Here is a 6,457-nt window from a genome sequence, read left to right on the forward strand (position 1 = left end):
AGAAAACAGAGAGAGGAAGAAGCTCTCAGTCTCTGCTTACATCATTACAATTTTAATCATATAGATGCTACCCTCATGATGTAATTGCTCACCACGGTCTCCACTACCTGATACTGTCACTTTATGGGTTAGGAGTTCAACATGTGAATTTGGGCAAAACACATTCAGTCTACAGTGAGCATCTACAAGTTGTTGAGACTCTGGTCTGCTGTTCAACTTCTGTCCAAATTACTTCATCTGGTATGAATGTTAGGAGGATTAAATTTAGATAATTATGAAAAGACCTTAGCATTATGCCTAACAAATAGCAAATATTCAATAAATACTACATAATACTAAAGAAAATAAATGCAAAGCAGGAACAGTATACACAAAGTTCCCCAAAAATTTGATGAGAAAAGGGAAGGAAGTCCTATGGTATTTTCTGCTCTGATTCTAAAAGCTGCTGGAAGGCATTGAGAATTTCAAGCAAGAGCATTCTTTGGGCTAGACAGACAACAAAGATGTAATTGGTATTCGATGCAGGCATGGCTCTTTGCTTACCCGGCATATGATCTTGAGTAAGTCATTTCAGCACGTGAGATCTCTTTTATCCTTAACTATGAAACAAAGAAGGGGAGGAGTGTATTTCAAAATTATCTCTCGGTTCTCCCCAAGATGTTGATGTCGAGATTCCACACCTACAGATTAACTGATATCTGCCCACTCTTTGACACTGACAATGTTTATTAAATACTAGTTCTTCCCCTAAAAAAAACTCTCTAAAAATAATTTTTATATCACCTAGTTCTCTAAGAAGTACTAATTACCTTTTTATGAAGATACCAATTATTCAGTTGATAATAATTAGGCTTTTTGGGAAAAAAGTACTAATAACTTGTTCATTAATTGCTAGTGAACTTTACTTAGAAGGTAGAAGTCACTTAATGATGTTAAATACTTTAGGAGCAGAGTGCATGAAGGAATGTTCCTGCTTGTAGCAACAAGAATAAAGTGGCACTAGTCAATTGCCCCCTGCCTGGCACTAAGTTGGGGGCACACTGTTATAATGTGCCTGAAGGAAGGTGTCACTTTGGGAGACTAACATGAACTGCATGCCTAAAACACCACGGACTTCTCTGAGTAGGTAAAATTGGCTGAAAAGGTGGCTGGGGATATGTATTTGCTTCATGTTACTGCAATACGTGAAGTAGCTAAATTAAAAGAAAATGATTTCGTTAGACAGTTTTTGTGTTAGTTACTTTTTCCTTGTTGCTGGGACAAAATACCAGAAACGCAAAATTAAAAGATGAAAGGTTTATTTAGTTCATGGTTCGTGGAGGTTTCAGTCCATAATCAGCTGGCTTCAAGACAGGGTGGCTTGGTAGAGGGGCAACTGTTCATGGCAGTGGAAGGCAGCAAAAGCAATAAGAGCAAAAGGGGAGTGAGCCTCTTTTCCACCCTTTGTATTGTATGCAGGCTGCCCACCCCAGGCAGTATTGCACTTATACCCCACAACCCCAGCACTAGAAAATGAACCAATCACAAACTCTAGGTTGAGGCACCTCCAAAAAGCCCTCCCCTCGTGACCACATGAGGTTTCGGGAGACATCAGACACAAACCATAAGTTTTGAAAGCTGAAAGTCCAAATGGAATAGCACTGGCCTAGTGGCGACCCTGGGCTGTGTCACTCATGATGCGGAGAGCTGTGGCAGGAATGCATGACAGGAGCAAGCTCGTGATTGCATCTCTGATCAGGAACAGAGACCGAGAGAGGGCCTAGGCTCCCACAGTCCCCTTAAAAGGGCACACTCCCAATGACCTTAGGACCTTGCACTACGCCCTGCCTCGCAAAGGTCCACAGCACCTCTCCGTACCACTACCCTGGAGACCAAGCATTTTCACAGGTATCTTTAGGGGCAACGCAGCATCAAGACCAAAGGAGGGTAACACAAGCACAGGTTTGCCGATGTGCACATCAGAACAGAGTGTTGAAATCAGGCATATTCCAGAAAATGGTGTGAGGAGATAATGGTGAGAAAGAAGGGGAGCTATGTAGTAAGCAATTTCTTAACTAAAGACTTAGAAGTTGATCCATTGTAGCTGAAAATTTTGTACATGAGGGGAAATGCAGAATTTATATAATTTTGGAAATGGAAGATTTTTTTTTCACTTTTCTTTAAATTGCAGCACGTGGGTGTGCTTTCCAGCACCTCATCCACACCCATGAGGAAAATAACCCACCCAACACAGACATGCCAAATATGAGGTGTTGTGAGAAGTCACTCAATTTAAACCCAGCCTTTTCTTTCATTGCTTGTTTTAGGAAAAGTGGCTCCACACCTCCTCAGCGTTATTTTTAGTTCACAATTACAGTGGGTGGAAAGAACACAGCATGTTAAGATGTCCCAAAATAACTGAATCTCCATTTAATGATTACCTGAAAATCCTGTTCATAACATCAGAGTGACAGTGACCATGACAAGCAGGGTTTCACGGGAACAGAAGAGTTCAGAGTGACTTATGCAGGTGTTCCTCCCTACAACTTGCCGTGTGCTCCTTGGCACAGGGATTCTTACAAGCAAAACAATAATAAAACCAAGCCCTAACTAGTCACTCATGAAGCAGTGTTAACCGCTAGCATTCTCTTCACCATGCTGCTGCTGATGTTTTGTTAACAATTTCAGTTTTGTGTTCTTTTTTATTTGACAAAGACTGTTCTGGCACAAAATTTTAGTTACACTTCTCTGAGTCCTCTCTTTGACTAGGCCCGGCTTTGGGATTCTCTCTGTCTCTCTTCTGGTAGAATACAGTTTCAGCAAGAGCCCAGTTAAATACATTTGTTGGTGATCCCCACTCTTGATATCTGATCTTTGATTTTTATCACCCTCACCTTGTTCTGTAATAATCCTCCAAGTCAGTTTAGCCAGCAAACTCTTATCCGTGATGTTTCCTCTTAGTAATCTTTCATCTTCTGCCCCTATCCTACCTTGGTTATAAATCTCGGCCTGTCCCTATTGGAATTAAAGTCCAATTTCTCTCCTCCGCCACAAGACCCAGTGCAGTATCCCTATATCTATTACTATGGCCTCCACCTTTGAGGAAAGTTTGCCTTGCCATCTTTAACAAGTGTCACGAGTAACTTTTAGTTTTTCTTTAACATGTGCATTTGTCAGTTTATTAAGTATAGAACATCACTGTACATATTTTTCTGTAAGTTTTTTGGATGTTTGCTTCTTTCTCTATCGCCTAATTGGTCAATGCCCTCATAATTACTAAATATAGGAGACAATTCCCAGTCCTTTTTAAACACTGACATTGTAAACACCTCCATCTGTGGCTGCTGGTTCACTCCCAGTCCTCTCATACTTTTTTTTTTTTGTCTTTTTGAAACAGGGTCTCGTTATGCAGTTCAGGCTGGCCATGAGGTTACTTTGTAGTGCAGGCTGGCCTCAAACTCGCAACAATCCTCTTGCCTCAGCCTCCAGAGTGCTGGGGTTACAGTTGTGTGCCACCATGCCTGGCTCATACTTTTTCTTTATTGCTTTCTTTTGTTCTTTTTCTTCATTTTCTCCTGATCTCTTACTGCAGTTATTTTCTCAGATTTATCTACAGATAAATATTCACTTTCTCCTCATTCATTTGATTTGCTCTCATGGCTTTTCCTGACTTACAGAACCAGCCCATGCGTTCCACACCAGTCCACGGATCAGAATCAACCAGGATGCTGAAGAAGTACAGCTTCACAGGTGTCACTGAAGCTGAAACTTCGGGGACTCAGAATTTTAACATAATTTTAAGGAGATGATCCTACTTATGGACCTTCCCAGGATTCTGAGAAGCAGAGAGTGTAGGTGTTAGTTATTCTATAAGATACTGATAATATTTACATCCACTTCTTTTGTCAATACAGGTGGTTTCCTGAAGTCTACTCCCATCATTCTAACAGACTGCTTGTCACTGCGTTAGCTATTCAACCCTTAATCAGCTCATCTCAATCTATGTATGCTCCCTATATTTCTTATTTGATTAATGATACTAGTTATAAACACCACCCAAGCCAGACATCTCAGTTACCTGTAGCTTTCTCACCCCTACATCTAATTGATGACATAATCCTGCTAACCAGGTTTCTGAATATACCTAGGTTTTCACCTAATGCACTGTGACCATTTACTCTGCACCTCCTCCCCTTGCTTAAAATACCCCAACAGTTTTAGATTTGACTATCATTTTATTCCTCTTATCTCTAATGTGTCCTTTACATTTCCATATCAGTGTCACCCTACAGTAACACTGGTACAACTCTCTGTGATAATGGAAATGCTCTATAACCGCACTTATCCAATATGGTAGCACCTACTTCCTGTGTCTATTGAGAGCTAGAAATGTGGCTAGAGTGGCCAAATAATTGAATTTTAAATGTAAGTAAATCCAAACATATACAGCCACTCAGATCTAGATGCTATCACAGTAGACAGTCTGCTTCTAAAATGTGGGTTTTGTCATATCCTATCCTACTGCTTTCAAAACTTCAGCACCTACACGAAAAGGTTTGGTGTGTAGTATGACTTACAAGACCTTCCTACCTCGGGCTCCCTTTCCTTTTCTACCACAATTACCTTCACCCCTTTCCACACGTACTCTACTGCCGTACAAACTAGCTTTTCCTGAAGAAGCCATAATTTTAAGATCTCGCTTTTCGATCTTGTTCTTTGCTCTACAGAATGCCCATCCCTTATGTTCTTCCTTTTAAAATGGTACCCAGTTTTCAGCGGCTCATTAAAAAGCCTTGATCCACTGTTTCAGAGGGACGATTCCCTTAGCCACCTTGGACAAGCCGCTTAGCATCTCTCAGCACGGTTTTCGCATCTGAAACATGGGAATGATACCATCTCCTCCCTTACTGGGTCGTTGGAAATTAAATATTACACTTTTTCAGACTCCATCACGGAGAAAGTGCACCATAAAACAGCTGATATGATTTGCTGCCTCCCTGTAACGCATATGTGGAACTACAGGTCTTCCAGATGGGAAACACTCTCTTTGCTCAAGACTGTGACTTTTTTTGGCAGTAAAGCCTCAGTCTTTTGTATTATCCCCCAGTAGTCAACGCTGCAGTCATCTGACAAATGCTTTGGCTGGGTGGTAAATAAATGAATGAGCCAATTACTTATATAGGATGACACAAAATAAATGTTTTAAGTATGCCCTTGGTTGTGTGTATCTTCAGGGAGGAGAAAAAAAAGGACAAAGTTATAGCAAGATTAGGAAGCAAGACACCAACCACTTTCTTTTCGAGTATTAAATCTTTGTTACTGCCCAGGACATCTGGCCTAAGTCTGCCCCTAAGTCTATGCCCCTTCCTCTCACTTGCCGGGAGAGTGAGCTCTCACATTTTGCCGTTTTGACTTTCCGTCCCCGCCCCGAGGCTCCCTCTTTCCTCTCCGTGGGGACTAAGCTTTCATCACTGTCGCCAAGGCAACAGCAGGGATGCCTCATTCTTCACAGTTCTGCATGTCTAAACTCTAGTCGCCTTTGTCCAGAGAGCTGGCTGAATTCTTTACATGCATACTACCAAATCAGCTATCTTCGACACAGAACTGTATGCATTATTCTACCATTTTAAAAAGCTAATGCATAACAATTTCTTTCCTGAGGACGGGCTCTATCCAAATCTTTCGATCCTCTTGATTGTACCAGACATTTTTGGTCCCCAGGAGCAAATGCAAAAATCCCCTGCTTAGCCTTTTTAAGTGCGTGCAAGTTAAGCGCGGGTCAATTTTAAAGCAAGCAACAGAGCATTCATAACGCGTTTCTTTTTTAAAAGCACCGTGGACCAAAAATAAACCCGACAAAGGGCAGCTGTGGAGTTTTAACATGTGGAAAACTCCACAGGCAGCAGTTATATAACGGGAAAGAAACACCATGAATATTTCACACCGTTAGAGGAACTTCCAACTCCTGACACACCAAAAAGCGAAGTACACAAAACACACCTTAGTCCTCCAGGGAGCACAAAGGTTATACTGAGACCAGGCCAAGGCTGGAGAGAAAAACCTGAGACCTGACTTCCAGCACCAGACAGGATCGCTTTTCTTTTCTTTTAATTTCCCCTCTCGCATCCGAGGCGGAGCTCACCAACTGCAGTGCCTCGAAGCGTTTCCCTCGAGGTTTTGCTCCCCTGGGTAGAAAACTGCCAAAACCCCAGGGCCAGGGTGAAAATTGGGGTGGGGGGTAGTTCTGTGCCTAAGAGAAGAAGAAGGCAGGCGGAGTTCCCAGCGCTCCCTCCCACGCGCACCGCTGCTGACCGGGGACAGCTGGCGGCCGGCCGGACAAAGCGGATCAGCGCGGCGCGGGGGGCGCGCCAGGCCGTCCCCGTCCCCGTCCCCTCCGCGCGCCTCGGCCCCCCTGCTTAGGACCCGGCGGACACCGCGTCCCGCCCACGCCTCCCCTCTAACCCACCCAGCCTTTGAA

General features: G+C 43.0%; 1 protein-coding gene across 1 annotated transcript in view; it reads left to right on the top strand.

Annotated features, from left to right (window-relative positions):
- Window positions 1-6,213: 6,213 nt before the first annotated feature.
- Window positions 6,214-6,457, top strand: part of Jam2 (junctional adhesion molecule 2) — a gene marked incomplete in the record, with an annotated part of 67,661 nt that continues 67,417 nt past the window's right edge. Inside the window, 1 exon segment of the mRNA XM_013503918.1 lies at window positions 6,214-6,457.

This window comes from Chinchilla lanigera, unplaced genomic scaffold, assembly GCF_000276665.1.
Source record: "Chinchilla lanigera isolate Chin_1 unplaced genomic scaffold, ChiLan1.0 scaffold00006, whole genome shotgun sequence".
Taxonomy (NCBI): Eukaryota; Metazoa; Chordata; class Mammalia; order Rodentia; family Chinchillidae; genus Chinchilla; species Chinchilla lanigera.